Below are 24722 nucleotides of genomic sequence, written 5' to 3'. Positions count from 1 at the left end.
GGACCAGCATATGTTGGTGTGCCTAAACGATTATTCCTTGGGATAATGATACAATGACCTGATTTTTGACCTCATTCTTATCCGCCTATGTACATCATTTATTTTATTTTTTAAAAAGTGTGAATGTTATTTGAGGCAGACTGCAAACGTAGGTAGTGTGGAGTGCACACGCATGAAAGGCAAAGAAGATATTCAAAAAATTAACTGACGTGTTCGCGTAAAAGAAGAAGAGTTTGTAGAGACGTTTTCCCTCCTTTTCTTCCACAAAGCTTCTTCTTCCTCAAAGTTTCTTCTTCCACAGAGTTTCTTCTCGTTATATTTAGTTTGGGTAGCAATCGGAGCGGAGAGCAGAGAAATCGAGAGTGGATTGGGTTGTTGGACGTCGTTGGTTCGCCGAAAATTGGTTGGTACCGTTGGGCGCAAGGCTTGGCTGCATGCTTCGTCGCTGTGTTTTTGCTTCATTGAAACCCTTTCACATAATCAATCGTTGGCCGCTAGATTTTTGTCAGAAACCCCTATGTGAAGCCTGTTATTCCCGAAATGGTTAGTTGATGAAGGTAAGTGAAGTTAAGCTTGTTATTTCATAGTCGAACGAGTACTTTGCATTTGAAATGATTGTTTTTTTCAATAGGAATGTGCGGATGAATCATCCTAAAATTGTTGAAGTTGTGTTCATTGTCATCTAATAGGGCTTTCGTAGTAGAATTAGGGAATTTTTTGACTTCGTTGCTGAACATAATACCTGAGAATTGCCAATTGTTAAAAGTAAGTCGTTCTTTTCAGTTCTTAAGGCATTTCGTTTCACATGAGTCTTCCATCGTGCTTGTCGTTCAAGGATATGCTGCTCTTCACTTGGAACATGCGCTTCATCTAAATTAATAAGAGAAACAAATTCATCTTCAGTTCTTTTTTTTCCTCTCATCCAAAGTTGATTTTAATTTACAAATGGTTCCAGCAAGTTCATGAATATCACGTTGTTGTTGTTCAAGTACACTCATAAGCTGCTCCTTTTTTTGGTTCCACCAGAGACACAGTCTTTTCTCTTTCTTTTGTCACACTCACCATCACCTTTTGATAAAGCTTCTTTCACAACACACCTAGTTCTTCCTTAGAAAGACAAACATCATGCACAATTTGAAATTTAATTTCAAAGAAACAACATCATTAAATTGCTAAACTACTCACACAAAAAACATTAACAAAAAAATAATATAAAGTACCAAATTATTTTTGAAACTACTTCTTATTGACACATCTCCAATTTTGTAATCAATCCAACGTAGCAACCTTGGAAATTTGGATTTCATAGCTGCACTCTTTCTCTTCACAAACAGGAAGTGATCAAAAGCACATAGCTACAACATACAATTATACAATTAATTTAAAACTAAGTAACATATTCATAACAAAAAACAAAATGCTACAACATTAAATTCAAGAAAAAGTAAGTTACAATGAATTTCCTGCAATAAATATACACATCCCACAACATGGAAGTATTTTCGATGTAATTGTTTCTTCAAAACAACTGACGCACTACACAAACTACCAACCAAGTACTCATATACCACACCACCCCAGTTATATTTAACTAGACTAGTCAGATCATCTACAATTTTAAAAAGTGAAACAAAGATTGTTTCATTTCTATTAGGCAAAAGAAACTTAGATGTGCCTAACAAAATGTACAGCCGGAAAAAATCTTCTACATCAAGACACATACACTGATTCAAGAGATAATTATATATTATAGTAATTGTTACATTTTTTTCAGGAATTTCTTCCTAAAAACACTATCAACGTCAACATCCTCTAAATAATTCTATCTCCATAAACCCTCAACCCTAGGCCTTCACATATGTCTAATAACTTAAATGCTACAAATTTGGAGTTAATCATGAAACCTCCTCTGCTTTCCACTCACACATTACTTAACTCACATAGAAGCTTTCAACTAATCTTAACTCTTTCATGCAACAAAACAAACCACCAAAATGATGTTCCTTCAATAAATTGTTTTTGCTCCACACTTAACTTCTTGTTTAATAAACCAATATACTGTGTTCTATAAGAATGCCTGAAATTAATTTGCAAATATTCACATTAAAAACCATAAGTTAAACTTATATTACTCAAATATAAATGAAATTACAAAGGAACAAAAACTAAAATACCTGACTTATATCACTATAATCTCCAACTTCACAACCTTCACTACCTTCGCAACCTTCACTAACGTCACTCATGTCAATTGAACTGAAATTATCAAATGCATTAACCAAATTAAATATACAGAAATTCGGAATAGATCAATAAAATTACACACAACATAGTAAAAAACCCTGAAATCAATAACAAATAATCAAACTCATTGCAAAACAACTTTAATCATACATGATACACAAAAAACCATCAAAACAACAACTTACACACACGAACAACTAGTCGTCCCTTCACTTAATGTTAAACAAAATCGTGTTCTACGACAGATCTACTAACCGTGTTCTGCGACAGATCTACTAACCGTGTTCTGTGAAAGTTCTTTTTATGCTCCAATATATTCACTTTCTAACATCCAACAACACAAAACTACTTCGCTTTTTGTAGCCACCCAATCCTTCAGTGAAACGCTTCTTCTTCAAAACCCTTCGCCCATTCAAACCATTTTTGGTTACAGAAACCCTCTCACTTTTTTTTTCAAAACAGTTTCAAACTCATATTTTGGGGAACAACAACATACGTTTTTTTGGGGGCAGATTTCACAACTAAAATTACTTAACTTTTCGAACAGATTTCAGATTAACAGACCATAACAACATTTCGGATTGAGAGAACAACAACACACCCTTTCATTTGGGGAAGAAGAAGATACCAAAATAGCCTTTCATTTGGGGAAGAAGAAGAGAAAAAATGGGCTTTCAGTCACGGAAGAAGAACATACCAAAATAGACTTTCATTTGGATAAAAGAAGAGAAAAAAATGGACTTTCAGTCGGAGAAGAAGAAGATACGAAAACTCTGCATTTCAAAACCAGTTATCATAACCACACTCTTTCTCCGTTTTCTCACACGCGCGCGTAATGTACAAACGCCTCTTCACCTCACGCGTCAAACAACTTTAAAATTTAACAAAATAATAAAATAAATGATGCCACATAGGCAAGTAAGAAAGGGGTCAAAAAATTAGGTCATTGTAACATTATCCTATTCCTTGCAATCACATTGTCAAGTCTTTCTCCAAAAACCCGAATAAGAGCAGCTCTCGGACCATACAATAAAGAAAACTCTACGTGATATAGCATTTTTTGAGGCCTTAATAATAGTTTTAGGGCCTGCAACCACAATACCTAACTAGGATAAAATCTCAGTCTAATAATTTTATATGGCTACCAATCGATATACGAGTCCATCCACTGTGTCTACGACGAAGGAGTTCTGATGTTGAAACTCCTTCAAGATTGAAAGCATATGAGACATTATTTATGCAAATGTCATGCACTGTTGCTTAGAAGAGATAACAAGAGAAACATCATTGAATATATCATCATATTATGAAGAACTACGAACCAATTAGTCTTTCCTTTTCAATAGATTCAGAATGTGGGACTTGTTTATCTATTATAATACATTACATTGCTACTTAAAATAGTCCTTCAGGACAACACCACATGCTATGTCTCTCCTTTGCTCCTGTCACTGTCACTGCTATCTTATATCCATCTTTCACTAATAATTTTAGTAACCAATTAATGCATATGCGTTTATCTATAAATACTAATGGCTTAAGCATTTAGGACCAACTCAAATCATTCACATCCCAAGGCATTCTAAATTCAATAGCTAACTCTCAATCCTTTTCTCAAACTGTTCTGTTCTCATATCAATTCAACAATGGGTTTTCGTTTACCTGGAATCAGAAAGGTAATATCTGCATCAAATCATGCATCTTCAAAATCATTTGATGCACAAAAGGGCTATCTTGTTGTGTATGTGGGAGAGAAAATGAAGTGAATTATGATTCCTATATCATACTTGAACAAACCTTCCTTCCAAGACTTGTTGAGTAAAGTCGAGGAAGAGTTTGGATATGATCATCCCATGGATGGCCTCACAATTCCTTGCAGTGAAGAAATCTTCCATCGTATAACTTCTTGCTTAAATGGACAATAGAAGTCATTACTTTAGGGGACTAACATAGATTAGTGGAGACATTTTTGTACAATAGGCATCTTTTTAACTTGGAAAGATCGTTCTTTTGTGAGAAAGAATGATATTTGTTCTGCAATGAAAATGAACTCAAATATTGAAGTAGCTACACAATATTTTTAGTTTATCAATTTCAATCTTCAGTTCTCTCTGCATGAAGAAGGTTAAGTCCAGTTCAAAAACTAGACTTTGTTCGATGAAATTTCAAAGCAGAATAGATCTCATGATTCCTAGAATGGTAGAGTGAAAATATTTTCACTGGAACCAATGAGGAAATGAATTTAATTGGGAACTTTAGGCTACTAATTAATATAAACAACAAAGAAAAATTTTAAGAACCTAGGGCCGTTGGTTCTCTGCTCAAATGGGTGTGGTAGCAACATAAAATTGGACTTATTCTCAAGGTTTTTTTTTTCTTCAATTAACTTAGCCTACTCTGTAACAGACAATAGCTTTAGTTTATACAACCATGAATGTTATGGCTCGTTATCTATAACGCTGTCAGGATAAGTCAAAGAATGACTTCTTTTCAATAATCTAGTGAGGGACTAAGGATCACATGGTGTTGTCTCACAGGTCTCTCTCAAGGATTAGGAAGTTCAGTGGTAGTTCATATTCACCTTTCGAGATTGTGGCCAACAAATTACGCATCTAATAATTGGCAATTTTTTCATGCATTGTGATCGATATAGCTAATCCGATGGTGGATACATGCTTCTCCAAATAATTAAAATGACAATTGTATTGATATAGAATGTACCAATAATATTAGTGAAAGATAGCAACCAATAAATCTTAAGCAGACCAGATTGAAAGTTATGAATAAGTGTTTGGAGGTAAGAAAGAGAACCAATGTTCAATACATTATCATGATAAACTTTGGAATGTAGGAAAATTCTAACTCTCACTACCCCACTTAATAGTCGTCAACATGATCAACTTTCAATTTTTCTTTCCAAATGAGGAGACATTTTGGCCTTCACTAGAGAATGAGGGACACTGTTATCTTAACTACTATCACATGCTACGCTGATTCACAAGACAGTGCTCAAAGACAATACCATATGCCCTTGTCTCTTAGTTGGTCCCATTACTTGGTTCCTTCCTTCACCAATAATTCTTCTAGCCAATGGCTTTCCTACATATCTTTTGCTATAAATATTCATATCCTAAAGCATTGAAAACTAAAAAAGCTTATTCTCAAGACTTCTCTCAAACCAACACAATAATGGTATCAGAAAGGCACCATTTGCAGCAAATCAAGCATCTTCAAAAGTTGTGGATTCGCCAAAGGGCTATCTTGCAGTCTATGTTAGGGAGAAAATGAAGCGATTTGTGATCCTTGTATCATACTTGAACCTACCTCTATTCCAGGACATGTTGAGCGAAGGTGGGGAAGAATTTCGATATTACCATTCCATGGGTGGTCTCACAATTCCTTGCAATGAAGATGTCTTCCAACGCATAACTTCAAGCTTGAATTCAAAATAAATCGCACACCTCTGGAGACTAACATAGATTAGTGAAGACAATTTGTACAATAGGCGTCTTCTCAATATTAGACTCACAAATTCATATAAATTGTGTCTTACGTGGTTAATTCATTTTGTACAACCTTCTGTCAATACTACACACCCATAACCAATGTATCATTGTAAGGAGTTACAGATTCTTTAATAGCGAAATCAGTTCTCTCTCGAAGGTTACCTTTTTGTTTGTACTATATATATAAACTAGTTTTTCTACCCGTGCAATGCACGAAGTTTTTTAGATTAATTTTTTTTTGTAATGACAATGAATAATGAATACTATACAATAATCTATATGATGAAAATATGATATATTTAATAAATTGTCAAGTGTATGATACATAAAATAAATAAACTTAGAACCTAATAAAAAACATATTGTTTTCTCTTTAAGAAGCATTGTTGCTCTATTTCATTTTGTCTTTTGTTGTCTATTTTTTTATCTGCAACAACAAACACACAAAAAATGACTGATACAAATTTCAATGTATGATGACAATATGATGTGTTTCAAAAATTGTCAAGTGTACGATACATCAAATAAATGAGTTAAGAACCTAATAGAAAACATATTATTTTTCCTTTGAAAAGCATTGTTGCTCTATTTCATTTTGTCATTGGTTGTCTATTTCTTTATCTGCAACAACAAACACAAAAAAAAAATACTCTTACAAATTTCAAGCTATGATGAGTGTTTAAAAAATTGTAAAGTGTTACCAAATTACATGTCTTTGCTGAAGCTGTTTTAAAAATACATTTGTAGAATGATATGTTACAAACTTACATGAATATTTATTACTTCTTAATTCAACCTTTGTTGTATCACCATCTTCCTTGTAATCCTTGGATTTTAGACAATGATTTTGATCCAGTCCAGAACATGCAATACTTTGAAAGATAAGTATTGAAGAAGAAGAAGCAAAAATAAAAATTAGTTGATGTATGTTTGTTCAAACAAATAAGTTAAAATCGAAATCAAGAAGAATAAATTACATACCTATAATTTGTTGTTTGTCAAAGAGTTTCGAAAATTTCTTTATACTCAACGTTTTTCGTTGTGTTCGTGACATTTCCATCTTCATCGAGTGTGGAATATAGGGCGTGGAAGATAAAGTATGACTCTAAAAAGTGTTTGTCCTTGACTTTTGTTAATCGTCATGGCAAAACATAAGGATATCAGAAACTATCTTCTTTGAAATTTGAAAGGCAATCTTAAATCAGATGAAACTAAATCCATTCTTGGTATAAAAATTCTATCACCAATGTTTTTTCCAGTAATTACAGTTGCAGAGATTACATTTTTTCCTAAATGGTGAACTTGCAATCTTGTACCATTGCAAAGACCTTTCGCTTGATCAATATTTCTCAACATGATTAGCACACCTATTTTCAACTTGAGTTTATGATTTGGTATCCTTGAACATTTGATATTATTTAAGAATTCATATGTAAAACCATTTAGATTTAACTTCATCTTGTACATCAGATTGGCAAGGTGTATATGAACTTAAATAAGTGACCCCTTCACCACCTAATAAAGACAACATGAATTCATTGACTTCCTCTATAGAATCATTTGTTGGGCACAAGATTGCTCCATCATCAAAATAACCAGGCTTCATCATGTTAACCACAAATTGATGATAGACAAATTCAACCAATGACATTAAAGGTAACTCTGTATTTTCAATCAGCAATTGTTTTGGAATCTCAACCATGCACTCACCATTCTCATTTAAATCCATGTCTCCGCCTCCAATCTTCAATATCCAATCAACAAGTTCTTTGATATAATTTGTTGTTTGAATATCTGTTGCAGTACTTAATCTCATGTTCTTTGATAGTTTGAGCACTTGACAACATTTCCATAACTCAGAATAGTTGATTGCTGCTTTGATGATATCAAACCTAGATCCTTTTTTGATAATAGGTAAAATTTTCCTAAAGTCACCTCCCAACACCCTGGCTTTACCACCAAAGGGTTTTGCATTATTGGCATCATCAACATTTTTCATAATATCTCTTAGTGTTCTATCAAATGTCTAAAAGCACATTCTATTCATCATTGGTGCTTAATCCCAGATAATCAGATTGGTTGCCATCAAAAGTTTAGCACGTAGACTACCTTGAGCTATGTTGCAAGTTGAATCATCATTAATTAACAATGGGATGTAGAAGGTTGAGTGTGTTGTTTTTCCACCAGGAAGTATTAAAGAAGCAATTCCACTTGATGCTACGTTCAAAACAATCATGCCCTTGCTTCTTAGAGCAACTAACAATGTCTTCCACATAAAAGTTTTCCTTGTACCACCATAGCCATATAAAAAGAAGAATCCTCCCTTTTTTTAAAGAATTGTTGTCATGATATCCTCATACACCTGTACTTGTTCATCATTGAGTGCTTTAAAAAAATGTCATGCTCTTTGGCCATGTCTTCTTTATTATATTGCAACTCATCAACAATAAATCTATTCTGGAATGTATGTAGATCTGAAATATCAAGTTGCGATAATGAAGGATAATCTTTCACACATCTACCATTTGACATTAGCATTTCTTGTATTTGAAGCAAACAAATTTTCTATAATTCAGGATCTTCAATTTAAAGACCTGCATGAAAAAGTTTATGGAATCAGAAATTATATTTCTATTCATTTAAAGAAATGACAATTTACAATACCTGGTAAGTTCATCTCCTTTCTTTTTTGGTACAAAATTCCATCACATAAGAGACTCCAAGTAGAATTCTAAACTACATCAGGTTTAGAAATTGTATTCATGGACAACAAAGTGACAAATAATCTTCTAAGTTGATAGCCAGAAGCAAATTCGCTTGCTTCTTTGATTGCATCAATATATTCTTTGTCGTCAGCTAACAATCCCAAAGCATAGCAAGCTTCTTAGTAGGTTTCATAAAATTTACCATCAATGGTCTTTATGTTGTCATAATCAATACAACCTTTTTGAATGGTCAGTCATATCCTCAAATAATAAAGGTCTTCAGAGCAGGAGGAATATAAGTAAGTCTACCAATGTTGTAGCCTTTCTTCCTTGGTTTCCATTCTTTTTCTTTAGCAAACCACACAAATTTGCTTGGAAATTCATAATAAGTCAATTATTTTCCTTCTGTATAAATTTTGTTTGCCTCAAACCAAGCTAGAAACATTGTGTTAGCATTTTTGTATCTGTGGAACACCATATTAATATCATCATCATCATCTTTAAACAAAGTTCATTGTTGGTCAGGAAGATGGAATGTCAATCTCTGAACAGGAGGCCATCTGTGATGGATGTCAAAAGAAAATATTTGCCAAGCTGGTTCACATGGTGATAGATACCTACAATCGTAATACCTCTTAATCTCATAAATAATGATTGATTTGTCAGATTTTGCAGAGTTGTTGCTTATTTTAAGAGTAGCTCTGTCAGGACCTTTGTTGACATATTTGAACAAATACTTGATTGAATTATTCTTGTTGCAATGCTCTGTATTTACATGAGTTTGATACCTCATTAGAAGAGGTGGATTGTAAGGAACAACACTTCTATTGTCAAGCTTAATTCCTTTCTTCTCAAGAAATCTACCATTATCAAGTCTGTTGTAGGAAGGATATCCCTCTTCATCAATTGAAGTTGAAGATGTGAATTTTTTTGGATAAAATTTAGAACATCTACCTTCCTTCATGCACGGTGAATTATATATTGTAGGTCTGCATGGACCATGGATCATGTAACTTGAAACAACTTTTTCCAATTTGGGGTACAAATCCGCATTGGGCAATTCAGCTAATATTACTTTATCAATATTAGCTGGATTTTTCAATTTGCTTTCTCCATCCAACCACAAAAGTATATGGGCATGAGGTAATCCTCTTTTTTGGAATTCTACTGTGTACATTCCTGGATATATCAAAAAAAGAATGAAATTAGTTGTAACAATTTCATTTCAACAATATGTATATAATGTATATTATTTGATACAAAGAATACCTGTAGTGGTTTTTCCAAAGAAATCCTTCTTATTAAAATCTGTCATCATTTCATCAAGCTTCATTTTGAAGACTCTACATACAATATCAGGTCTGTCTGAAGCGGATAACCCTTTGGCCAAAACAAACTCTCTGATTTCACTCTTATTCACATTGCATGCTATAATAATGAACAAATCAGGATATCCAATTTTTTTACAAATGGCCATAGCATCTTGACAATTGTTGAACATGTATCTAGTACCACCAGTGAATGAAGCAAGCAAGACAATACGTCTTCCAATTAAAGAAGGATTTGTCTCTCCTCTATTAACAGCCTCTTGTAATCCATTAAGAATATCACAACGAATTAGCTTTTGATTAGCTCTAATGAAAGACAACCGTTGTGCTTCAACCATTGTATAACAATCAACCAAAAACTATTGGAAAAATCTGCATGCATTGACAATATTACCAGATTCTATACATCTTTGTTGTATTCTGAATGCAATAAATTCTCTCAAAGAAATTCGAGTTCTCACCCTTGATTTACTTTTTGAATGAGATTCTCTTATTGAAATATCTTCTTGATAACCATCTTCTCCATATGGAAACATGAGAGGATATTGTAGTGAAATGAAAGCAGTGTGAGTTTCATGCAGTCTTGTCAATTCACCAGAACATTTTTTGACAATTATATCTCTGCCTACATCCATATTGTCAAAATCACCAACTATTAGTACAACTATTTCATCACATGAAGGTGTGTTGTAGACTCTAGGGTCTTTGTTTCTGCCTCTAAATTATCTGATTTCATACTTTGTAGTGACAAATCTCTAACTCTTCTAAAAGATTTAACAAGAACATTGTGATTGTCAATCATTTTAATCAAATCAGCAAACAATGATTCATCTAGAACAAATTCCTTACAGTTTGACCTAAAACATAATAAACGAAATACATGTCAATAAATGTATTTAAATATATAATTTAAGCAACATAAATTACATGTTAAGTAACCTGAAATGCTTCATTCTGTTACTCGTTTCATTTTTGGTATCATATATGTACAATTGTGCAAACTTTGGCTTTGATCCATCTTATGGCAATAAACTACCAATAAGGTGATAGTTCTGTCCATTAAGAATAAATTATGGTGGAGCAGAACCATTGTTCATTGAAGCATCTATCTTACCACCAATAGAAGTAAATGAGAACATGCTGTTGTATATTCTTATATTTTGTAAAAATAGTTTGCTTCTATGATCTTCACCATTTAACAAAGCTTGAAGCAGATTAGGTGGTTTCTTTAAGAGTGGAAGTTCCACTTTTCCCTTTTGGCAACACAATGAGAATTGAACTTCTTTTGAGGTGTTACATTTTTCTGCTCTTTCTTCATACCAAAGTTCTCCAATATTGAGAAGTTCTAAACATTATTAAAACGCATTAGCATGAAATGCATATATTTAATGTCAAATTATGGACAATTGGTGTTTGTTTACCTTGCAACTCCGCTTTACAATACAATTCGTTTGTACTTGTAGTATCTGGTTCAACTGTACTCAAATGACATATATTAACTTAATGCTTCAAATTATGTACTTATTCAAATCACTAAGTTGGACATTAACTTTACCTTCATATGTTATTGTTGTTGAAGAATCATTAGTTGTGTTTGAACCATTTTGTTTTGTTGTTGTTTCATCATCAAGACATAATCTGTTTTGAAGTGATTGTATGACTTCAAAAGGATATATGACTACCTTATTCTTAGAGACAGGATATGAATCATTTAAAACTTCAAATGTGCCACCTATAGAAAAGAATTATTAAAACAATATACTTACATGCAATGCCATTATCATTATGAAGAATGCTTTATATCAATAAATCTACTTACCTGAACTGCCAAGGTAATCATTTCGTCCATTATTTTTTTGTCTGTTATTGTTAACAACTGTACTAACTAAAAAAACAACTTCATATCAATTATAAAATATTCATGGAAAAAAATAGTTATATTAAAAATTAGGATGAATGAAGAAATATACCGAAAGTACTATTGTATGTTACAGTAGAAGCTACAGATTGTGAAGTGATTAAGTTGTCTTTGCTTTGATTATGAAATACAGTACTTGAAGAACTTGATATATTGTTTTCAGGCACTACAATGAAATGAATCTGATGTTATTATTTATTAAAATGAGACTTCAAGCATATTATTGAAAAATAAAAAACAAAGATCCATTTCAATCCTTTTGATCCATTTCAGAAAAAAAAAGTGTATATTGTTTTATTCCTATATTGATGAATGTATTTGTTAAACTTTTTTTTTTTTGCATTGTACCTCTAATCACTATTGTGGAAAGACAAATATTTGTAATTGTAATAGAAAAAAGTTGTAAGACTACAAAAAGATTTTATCAGTAGACAATCTTTAAAAATAGAAAGAACATGTAGTGTGGACTGTTAATATATCAGAAACAATGATAGAAATATGATTTCTTTCATAGCATTTTTATTTTTGCAGCTAAAAACACATTTCTTTTTTATGCAGGTACAACAACACATGTGTTTTTTTATCCAAGTACTATATATAGTAAACCGAAAAGGATAGCTGAATAGAAACTTGGTTCAAAATTATGTGGTCAAACATTAAGCAATTTTAATTTGATGAATTATCAAACTGAGTACATATTATTATAATGTCCACATCTTAAAACAATATACCTCTATACATATGAGACATAAGTATGATAAATATGATTGCACACTACCACAACATAAATGGCTGACGAATTCCAATAGTTGGATTACAAAAAAATCAATTTGACATATATATAAATGGCTTTCTTGATACTATATGAATCAAACAAATTTTATAAAAAACAATCATACAATAATTCTATAAAACACACCAAAAAACATTCTCTGAATACAACAAATGTGTTATTAATACAATTTTTATTTACATTATCAAAATAAGCTGTAAAATATTTAATTAAACTTCCATTCTAATGTATTTATTTGCAGTCATAGAATCTGACAAAAACTTCAAAATAATTTCATTAATACAAAATAAAACTATACATAAGCATTACTAAAAATATAAAAAAGTTTGTCTTCATCAACTACATAAGTAAAACACATAAAAACTAAACTATTGCTACTCGACAATTAAAAAAGAAAAGAAAACCAACTATGAATTAAAAATTACAATATGTCAGCACTTTGACATTCTGATTATTTTTAATCTCATCAACTTCAAACAGCAGGTCTATAGTTGCACCAAATCCATGAGCAGTACAAAATTCCTTCCAGCGACTTCCTATTTTGTTAGACTTCTTTGGATGATTTCTCAACAATAGCTTGCACTTCACTATCTTACACGATCCATGAAGAATAATGTTTTTAAATCTTCCTTGACGAAGATAATTGCCAAAATTAGCTGGCAAATCCTAACACATTAAATCAAATAAAAAATTAAATATAAACTACAAAATAATAAAAGATATGAAATATAAATATAAAAAAGAGAAAGTAAAATATAAATATCAAATTTAAATCTATTTCACCATATGGCAAGCCTGACATTGGTATGGATTGAGAAATATGCAAAAATGCAACTTCGTTCCTCTGAAAAGGGGTTCATCTAATGCAAGTCTTTTTAAAAAACGTTCAATAGACAAAGGTTTGCATTTACAGGGAAAAACAGTGATCTGGAAGCAAGAATGACCGACATATCCAAAATAAATATTGTGGTCATCTTGTAGTTCATAAAGTTCCCTTAAATCAAACCATCCTACAATTAGCAACGATTTGTCTAAATTCTTGTTATAAGTGACAACATGTCTATTGCCTTCAACATCCGTTAAAGTCCACTAGCGCTCAAGACCATGATCATAAAGAATGGTGAATGCACGATCAACGAACCCAACGACCTCAAAATATAAACATTTTAAAAACAAAACAAAAATTAGTTGAAAGAAAAAGGTTGTTATTCATATGAAAACGGTGACAGAAATAAAAAGAGAACTATTTTTGTAAATCAAAAAATCGATGTAACTATTTTTAAAAACGTACTTTATCCTTAAGGTGAATAATAGAGAACTGGTACCTAGTCATTCTGAAAAAAAGATCATCTTCATTGAAGTTGTTATCCATTTACTTGGACTTGATCAATGATAGTAGAAAGAGGGTTGAAAGAATGGAGAATTTGTTTCAACTGATGGTTGCGGTGGAATGGACATGGATATTTATAGTAGAAAAAGACACATGAAAAGACGAACAGATTGCCATTAGATTTGACAACATTATTGTCATTATTGCTCTTTTTGGAAAACGTACAGACAATTAAAATAAAAGATAACATAAAGAAATAATAATTAATATTATGAGTATACTTACTTTAGATTATTAACTATATTAATACTCTTATAATATAATATATAATATACGTAAACTCTGGTATATAATATATATACTATATATATCAATAACTATAGTAGTCAAATACCATATACACCTACCTATATATTATGCCATTAAAAATAATATCAATAAAAATATACAAAAGATACAATAAAAAAGAATATAAAAAATTCTTTTCAAACAAATTTAAAACCAAGACTATTACAAAAATAATTAAAATGAAAATGTTATATCAATATAATTCAATTAAATATTATAAATTGGAAAATTATCAAATACTTAAAATTTATTTTATCATTTAAGTAAATCATTAAATATGATGATTAATAAAAATTTAAGTTAGCAGAATGATAAATATAAAGACATTTATATTGAAATTTACTTTTTTATGGTTAAGATTTTTTTTAAGTTAAAGTGAGTACAAAGCAAAATGATTCAAATTGTAAATGGCACCCAATTAAGTTGAGACAACTTAAAATTTGTGAACAGTTATTTGTTAGCCAATATAACTTATTTATGAAAATGAAAATAAATAAGCAAATCAAAATTGTAAATTCATTCTTCAAAAGAACAATTTCATTCACTAATGTAGAATTTCATGTTAACAAATATTTTAAAATGTATAAGTATCAGTAGTAACAATATTTGTAGAAACTTTATGTAGTTGGTAGTCATTTTTGTTGACACAACTTGATAAATGTCAACAATTATGTTTGTCCTAGGTGTAAGCATTAAGAAGTCATCTTCAACAATATGTTTGGAACTTTGCGAAAGCTGAGTTAATCCTTGAGATGGAGAATTAGTGTTCTCATACATTTTGTGAAGTTAAAAAAATGGTTACAAAATACATATAATCCAAGATATGTAATTTATAACAAAATGAAGAACAAATACAGTATTACCTTGATTTGAGTTCAGATGCCTCCTTGAAATCAACATTGTACTTAATCCTAGTGCAAAACTTACAATTTTGAACTTGCACCTTATCTAAAATGCAAAATAGTGTATGTGATACTAACATTGATAATAGTGTAATGAATAATGTATAAAACTAATAAAAACGTTTTACCTTGAAAAGTTTTAACTTTCGCAAACTCTATACTTATTGCAAAATTTTGTACTTCTCCACTTGAGAGAAAGACATTCAGTTCATCCACATAAATACCAAACAAAGTACATTCTATGCGGAACCTATAAATTCAATAAATGTTATGTGACATCATTATTTTCATACATCCCAAAAAAAATGTATATAGTAAAATTTTAGAACTAAATTACCCATCAGCTTCTATGGCAATGACATTTAATTTTGTTGTCTTTCCATCCACTTGCAATTCTCTTTCAGTGCCAACTCCTACCAGTACTCCCAAGATATCTACATAATAATACAGCAAATGGTTAAAAAACTTAATAAACATATATTAATACCAATAAAAAATAGATAATAAAAAAATATAATATCAACTTAGCAACTAAATAATTTGTATCAAAGCTAGAGGTGGTCAATAAAGACAAAGGTGTGTATTGTGGTTTCATATCTGAAACCAATTTAGTGTCAAGCAAAGAAAATTTTGTACCAAACTGGAAATTAATCTTATATGGGTGGTGTGTAGTTCGGTATATTCCACTATTCGGAGCCACACTGAAATTTTGGATGCCAAAAACATGGCCTTCAGATATTTCATTTTGAAATTTGTAAATTAAAGTACGTCTAATAGACGCGTGTATTTTGCCTCTATGCCAAAAATGAATATAAATAATATGTTTAACGTACAAATATTTTTTCTTCATAATAGTGATGGAAGAAATGAAACGCAATATTACCTCTTTGTCTTGAATAACCAACTCCATTGAAAACGGACACCTCTGTTTACTGAAATCTGGAACAAACCATGAACTGATTACCCTAACAATGATATTCCAGTTTTCCTTTTCTGTATTAACTTCATCTAGTTTCTGGCTTTGCTTTTGAACTTCACAGAGAGACATATTCAACTCACAACAACGATATATCAAAACTCAACAATATTTATAGATACAAAGTTGATATTCATATGAAATTAAAAGAAATAATAAATAAACAGTTTAGAAATATATGTAAAGTTTCAGTTTTTGCTTTGGTCAAACAATGCATACAAAATTCTAAGATGACGATAAACGTAAGCTTTAATAATAAGATGGATTTGGCAATTCTCGAAAAACTTAACGCTAATATGTTAGTTGGGTATTTACTTTTCAATGGTAGAAGAATCAAGAAAGGACAAATGCAGATTCCATTGAGTTGTAAACTATTAAAAAAGTGATAGGCATGTGATGTTAATAGAAATATATATTTTTGACCTACAAATGCAGATTTCATACTAACATGTTTTTGTGAAAACTGTAGATATCAGGTTTTGCATGTCAGAAACAATTAAATATTCATATTCATGTATTCAAAGGTTACATAAAAGGTCAAAAGAAATACAAACAAGTTATGATGAAGAAAAAGAAGGATACCTATTTTTAAAAGTAAAAACCTAATTTGTTGGCGTGGTGTATTCCACTGTCAAGCATTAATTGTAACACTAATGTGGAAACAACGCAGATCTGTATTCCACCAAAAGTAATAGCCACAAATAATCCTGAAGAGAAAGCATGTAACATATTATTTATAAGTACATACATAATGTGTTGGCGTGGTGTATTCCACAGTCAAACATTCATTGTAACACTAATGTGGAAACAATGCAAATCTGCAAATACATATTGGCGTAGAAAGCATTCAACAAAATAAGATTGAAGAAAGAAGATGTTATCTGAGAATAGGACAATAGAAGGATAAACCCTAATAATGTGGACATAAACATATGAACTGCATAAAGAACAACAAATGAAGTGCATACCTTTGCTACTGATAAGTAATCTGGTTGAAAACTTGTGCACAGACCATTTGACATCAAAAAAACAGATAAGATTTCAATACTGATACAAACTTGCTGGAAAAGCAAACTAAACATGTGCTCCAATTTATTTAATTTATTAGAACACTACAAGAAAAACTCGATTTACCTACAGCCAAAATTCGTATGTAACTAACAAAATCCGTAGGTAAGAGAGTATTACCTACGGATTACATACGGAAAAAAATCCGTATGTAAATATGTCGTAGCTAAATTTACATACGGATTTGTCCGTATGTAATTACCTACGGATTATTCCGTAGGTAATTACATACGGATATATCCGTATGTAATTACATACGGATCTATCTGTATGTAATTACCTACGGAATAATCCATATGTAATTACATACGGATATATATATGTATGTAATTACATACGGATATATCTGTATGTAATTACCTACGGAAGAATCAGTATGTAATTACCTGACTGCTACTAAATTGCACAACTTTCATCTTGTATTAGTTTTAATGAAACTGTTTTGTAGAACACCTGTACAAACCTGGACATAATAGTTTATCATAAAAATTCAAAGTATAACTACATAGCAGAGAATTTATATAACATCAAAGTTGTTAAATACAATATTCGTACCTAGGTTTTAACAAACAAAGTCAAAGATCCAAAGACAATAAAATACAAAAATCTGAATACAAAAACATGCAGTTATAATATATAATACAAAAAGAAAGTCTACTAATAATCACGATAAGGACGAGGTGAAGTAGGGGCTTCTTCATGATCTTGTTCCACTTGTTGATGCTGCACTTGATTTTCTTGTTCAGCCTGATTCCCTTGCTCAGTATTTGGCTGCTAGAAAATAGTTTGTGCAACCGCTGCTGCTGGAGGTGGCAAATACTGGATGATCGCACCAATAAAATTTTGTATCGTATCAAATTGGGTTTGAAATTTTGTATCTACAACTGTTTTAAGGAAAGAATACTCCTAATTATTTTTCATAAGAAACTTGAGATTTACTCAAATATAAATAAATAAATAAACAAAAAGTAAGAGAATAAAAAATGATTTATTTTTATGTGAAAAAGTGGCCTAAGCACCCAAAATGCCAAAACATTTTGTAAAAGATGAACCTTGCAGGTTCGTAATTTATGTCTTATAATTAACTAAATCGATTAGAATAATTTGGTCACAACAAACTTTTACTTTAAACATGTTAGATAATCATTTTCAATGGCATAAACTATTGATATAGGATATTTATTGATTTTAAACTATTATTTTTAATAGGAAAATTTAGAAAGCCTCTTTAATCACATTTAGCGAATTCTTTCTTTTCTTTCACAATGTTTTAATGACATTATATTAATACTTTTTCTTTCAAGAATTAAAAATATCCAAACATGAATTGCTTTGAAATTCATACGTACTTTTTATCTTCTTATACATTTTCTTATAATCAACTTTCCAAAGGAGAAGTAAAAGTAAAAATATATAATTCTGCTATGGTTTTAAACTGATGTAACCACACCTTAAAAAACCTTTAACCAAAATCAGTTTTTTCAACACTCTTCTAAACTGACAATTGGATCAGTGTCCCAGTAGTTAAACTAACATGTTGAACAAATTTTGAAAACATGGGAAGGAATAGTTACAAGGAAAACATAATAGGTACTAAAGTTGATAGTTACTAACTATCCTAAAAACTTTGAAACTGTCTTTTTGTTTGTCCTTTTACCTTCTGAATTCAAACCACAGAGACAACAAACAAATTTTTTCATATGCACACACACACACTCTTCTAACTCAACTCCACACGTGCAAATACAACAATTCTTTTTCGTTTCTTTTATTTTCTCATTCTTGTTCTTGTTCTCTCTCTAAATCATGTTTGATTCTCTCTGCAATCCACCCCTTCTTATTATTCTCCTCATCTGCAGATTCCCTCCTCACCCACCCCACAACCCATCTTTCTGCCTTTCTCTTCATTGCTTTCGAAGCCGAGAATCTCTTTGATTCCTCTCTTTCATTTACAAAATGGGTTTATGCAGAAGTAAAAGTGAACTTTAAGTTAATGCACTTTTGACTTGAAGTCACGTTTTAGTGCTAAAATCCTTTTAATAAATGTGTGTGTGAATACTTTCGTGCACATGTTTTATGTATCATTATGTGTTTATAATGAATCTTTATAATCCCAACATGTCCTTAAAGTACTGTGACCTAACCTAATAGAAGAAAGAAAAGAGGTATAGCTCTTAAAGAAATCCATTTAAGTCAGGTTCGTGTCATTGCCTATGAACTGTAAGGTACAACTCTATCTCTTCCATCCATAAACAAATATGATTGCGTGGTTTATATTTCACAAAACTAGAACACAGTCTCAGGAATTTCGAAAAGAAAAAACAGAGATTAAGTTGAAGGAGAATTAAAATGTTGCGTGTTGAAGGGGTGAGGATTGAAGGACCTGAAACCAATAAGCTACAGTGTAGAACTATTGTGTTTAGTTGGAAAAATTGACAAAACCCCTAATACTTTGCACCAGGCACCCCTGTTTTTAAGGGGCAATTAAGAAGTCCAGAACCAGCCTATGACTCGCTGGTTAGCAGAACCAAGGGTAGCCCCTCAAGGGTCCCACCGCCACCAAAACAAGATTACTTACTTCATCACTAACCAAAAACCAAAATAAACCAGTGTGGGTCAACACACAAATAAACTAATAACTTCAGAGATGGAAAACAAACACCTCATGGCATAAAAGTGTGGAAGACAAGGCACAAAATACTTCTTCTTCACCTCAGTTTCTCGTCTATCTCTCACCCCACACTTCCACTAAATCCTAACCCATTTTCTCGTCACAGATTTTTTATTCCTAAACCATTTCAGCTTCCTCCCATAATTCTTATCGAGGGTTTTGAACAAATTAACAATTTTCTTTGCAACTAACATAGACAAATAAAAAGGAAACACTGAAATTATGAAACATACCTTTAGAGCATTGTGAATCTTCCCAAAACGCAGCAGCTCGCCTCAATCCCACGGTAGTGCGCTCTATGCCAATTGTAAGAAAGAAAAAAGGGATTTAGGGTTTTAAGAATTTAGGGATTTACGTAGGAATGCAAATTATACTTACCCGTTGAAAGAAGAAGAACGAAATCCAAAAGAAAGGAGACTGAGTGAGCGTTAGAAGTTGGAAGAACAAGCTTCTTCTTCTTTTTTTAGTGAAAGCGGGGTAGTGAGTGTGAGAGAGAGTGGTGACCGTGAGAGAGAGTGGTGACAGTGAGAGTAGTGAATGAAGAAGATTGAATGAAGAAGAAAGATGAAGAGTGGTGAGCGAAAATGAGCAAGGGAGATTAACGAGCGCAAGAGATTTCTTTCTCTGTGGGTGAATCAGTTCCAATTTTTTAGGGAGGGAGAGTAGTGAGCGCGACATAGGGTACAAGCATATTTTGGATTTTAATTTTTATTAATTAATTATTTCCAGATCCGTATGTATGATTAGTAGGTAAAAGTTTTTAAAAATTATCTACCACTCTTATATCGTTACATACGGATAATATCCTTCGCAAAATTTCCCGCTCTCACGCGCCAAAATTTCATACGGATTTTACATACGGCAAATCGAGATGAAATTTATTTAGCATTACATACGGAAAAATCTGTATGTAAAATGATTTTTCAGATCCGTATGTAACAACTAACTTACGTACGAATCCATATCCATATGTAATTATCTGTAGGTAATTCACATTTTTCTTGTAGTGGAATTATATCATGGATTGAAAATTTGTTTGGTCAAACAATGCATAACATGGATTTGGAAATTTTTTATAAACTTAAGGCTCATATGTAGATGAAGTGCGTACCTTTGCGAGTGTTAAGTATTTTGGTTGAAAACTTGTGCGTACAAAAGGGGGGGTTAGTAAAATAGATCAGATTTCAATTTCAATTTCAATACTGATACAAACTTCCTGGATAAGCAAAGTAAATATGTGATGGAATAAATTTATTAATTTATTTTATTATACTTATATGACGTGTTGATATGCATTAATTATAACCAGTGAAAAATATCGTGGAATATGTACAAAATATATCGAGAAGTACAAACAATCATAACATTACACAGTTTCAAAACCAAAGTTTACAAATTATAAAAATTGAAAAGATGAGAGATATTTTTGACGATTGAGTATAGCATTAAGTAACTGCAAAAGTGTCTTGAATAACGCAAAAAATGAAAAAAAATTTAAAAGTGATTTTAATCAATAGTTAAAAAATCATATTTTAAATTAGAAAATATTTTTAAAAATAAAAACTGAATGATAAGACATTTTGGTGTCTGACATTAAATAAATGGCAAAGATATTGAATTGTGGAAAAAGATGTGGAGCAGTGTTGAATTAAATGACAACTTTTTAAAATGGCAATAATATAGTTGAAAATCAATAGACTTAAACATATATATAATATAATAAAATAAAATAATAATTCATACGAACAATAAAGTGATAAAAATGTTCAAATATTATAGTTGATGAATGCTTTTAGTCGCGATGATAATATTCATTTATATTAAACAGAACATTGACATTCGGGTTTCTGTTTTCAACGTCAACCTCGAAGATAACTATGTCTCTTGCCTCTAGTCCATGAACATCACAAAAATTTTTCCATCCACTGCCTATCTTGACAAACTTAGCTCTTATCAACAACTTACACTGAACTTGTGCTTTTGGACCGTAAAGCACAATATCTGACAATTGACTATTGCGAAAATATTTACATAAGTCTGAATTCAAATCCTGCAGAAAAAAATAAGAAGAAATAATGTGAAATCAAAATAAAGTATTAATAGAGAATAATAGAAGAGAAAACAACAAGTTTGGTCATGAAATTAACAAAATTATAGGAAAAAAGGCAAGAAACCTTACCAAAAAACTTGCTTTGCAGTTCAATTTAGATAGCCTGAACTCAAAATGAATTAACTTGGACCTTGTCAGAGGAGCATTTGTTTAAACATGACTTAAAAATTTATGAACATTTGATTCTGAACACTGTTCGTAAAGGTATATTTCAAAAGCCAAATTTCCAGTATGTCTTAAATAACAAAGTTTGGGTGGTTGTAAATGATAAAAATTTCTTAGATTAGACCAGCCTTCAGTAATCCTTGGATTATAAATATCCATGTTGAAGGTAACATGGTGAACATTACCCTTGTTATCAGAAATAGTCCAACGTGGACCGAGTTCATGGCGTAATCTTATGACAAACAAACGGTTCACGAACCCAAAATCCTTGTCAAAACAAGAAGATCATATAAAAAATAAAAGAAAATCACATAAGAATGCTAGTAAAGATTTTAATGTGTGAAATATTGCAAAAACCTGTTCTTCGAGGAAAATAGCAAAGAATCTTCCACTTTGCAGAAAGAATCGAACTTTCACAAAGTATGCATTGTCTAGTGGTCATCTGTTAAAATAAAAGACGGACGATCTATCAATGAATCGTATGTGAAAGTTTACAACTTCATGAAAATTAAATCAGTTTCATAGACATTGAAGTAGATCGTAATGTAGCGAAAAAATTGGTGATTCGAACATGCGTACCTTTCTGTAATGAAGAAGAAGTTTAAAAAATACTCAGTGTAATGTGAAATGTTGAATATGATGATGAGAAACGATGATCATGAAACAGAGAAGATAAAAAAAGTGTTGGTGAAACAAATCTTGAATAAGAACATGCATACCTTTCTGCAATGTAGAAGATAAAAGCGTGTTGTAGATGATGATCAAAGAAGAGGATGCAAAAATGGAGGAGATAAGAGCCATATGAGAGAAGTAAATGTCTTTTGAAATGTGAAAAGACGTAATGGTGAGCAAAGAGTGTTTTGATTAAAATATGAAAGAGAGCAGTTGAGAAATCTTGACATTGCAATCATGAATTTTTTCAGAAGTGAACACCATAATGAAAGAAAACCTGCACCGTGATCAAGAATCAAAATTATTATTCATTAGTGGATAATTTAAAGGTTGTAATATGAAACAATTGAATAATGAAAATGTGTGGAAGATGAAGGAGGAGTTTAACTACGTAAAATAGTGCTTTAATAATCATTATCTTGAGCAGTGCGAATATTAATGAGTTTGAATATTGATTGGCACGTTTAATGCGTTGGAATAAACAATGCGTTGTAAGACGAAGAGCTTTTAAATGATTAGTGGCAATGATAAATAGTGATTTCCAATGTGTTGGAATTTTACATATTTATATAATATTTATATAAAATTAATTAAATATTAAATGATTAGGTTAAATTACTTCACGTTAAATGATCTTGGCGTGCGAATGTTCTCAAAATTAATATTTAATGTTTATATTAAATTATTTTAAAAAAATAATAAGTAATATTTAATGTTTTGGTCTGCCATTTAAATTTTGAATTTAGATGGAATCATCATTAATTTTTATTGATTTCAAATATAATTAACATTTATTTAGAGTTATTTCAAACTTCTGATTTTCATTTTTTTTTATCAAAAAACTTCCCAATTAAAATAATTACGTTGAGATAACTATATAATGACAAAAGAAAAAACACATAATTTTATATATATATATATATATATTAATATATAAGAAGATTTAAACTTATAGTGTTTTGTAATTTAAACTTTATATATATATATATATATATTTATATATATATATATATATATAAAAGAAGTTCAAAAAAAGAATAACATACTAAATGTTGAACTTTTAAACCAAATTAAAGGATAATGAACTTTGATATGAATGCTTGATTTTTCACTTTCAACTTCAAAAAAGAGTTCACTATGATCCTCTGCAGATAGTTCATGAAGAGCACAAAACTTTTTCCAATTAGCTCCTATCTTTACAAACCTACGTCTTATGATCAATTTACATTCCACTTTGCCCCTTAGTCCATGTAGAACAACAGATGAAAGTCCACTATTTTGAAAATAACTCGCAAATTCTTTTTTCAAATACTGCAAACATAATGTGAAGATATATTACTTATTAAGAAGGCATGTAAATAAATAATAAACAAAAATAAAAGAACTAACCAAATGGCTGGCTTTACAGTAGTATCTGGATAGTTGAACTTGAAAATGAATTAAGTTTGACATACTTAGAGGACGACGGATGGAAATATTGTTTAGGAAATTCGCTTGGAGTCGTGAGTCTGTCGAATGGTTAGAGAAGTGGAGTTGGAAAGAAGAATTTCCAACGTATTTGAACAAAACCAATTTGTCAGACTTATCTGCATAGAAAGATCTTAAATCATTACAACCTTCAGTAATCAGTGAAGTGTGAATATCCATGTTGTAGGTAACATTGTGAACATTACTTTCGTAATCAACAACGGTCCACTGTGAACTAATGTCCTTCCCATATCGTATTATGAACAGCCGGTCAACATGTCCAAAAGCCTTCATAGATTAGCAAGTTCAGAAAAAAGAAATAAAAATAAAGATAACAAATAAATGTCAAGGAATAAAAAAATAAACCTGGTCCTTCAGAAACATAGTAAGAAATCTGGCAATAAGTTTTGTAGAAAGTATAGATTGTGGGGTGGCGATGGATGCCATTGCACAATAATAGATTGGTGATGAAGAAGATTAGTAAGAGAAGAGAATGGGTAACAGAAGAAAAAGAAGATT

The sequence above is a fragment of the Vigna unguiculata genome, chromosome 11 (genome assembly GCF_004118075.2).
Source record: "Vigna unguiculata cultivar IT97K-499-35 chromosome 11, ASM411807v1, whole genome shotgun sequence".
NCBI classification, from domain to species: Eukaryota; Viridiplantae; Streptophyta; class Magnoliopsida; order Fabales; family Fabaceae; genus Vigna; species Vigna unguiculata.
Note: the sequence above shows the minus strand (reverse complement) of the source record.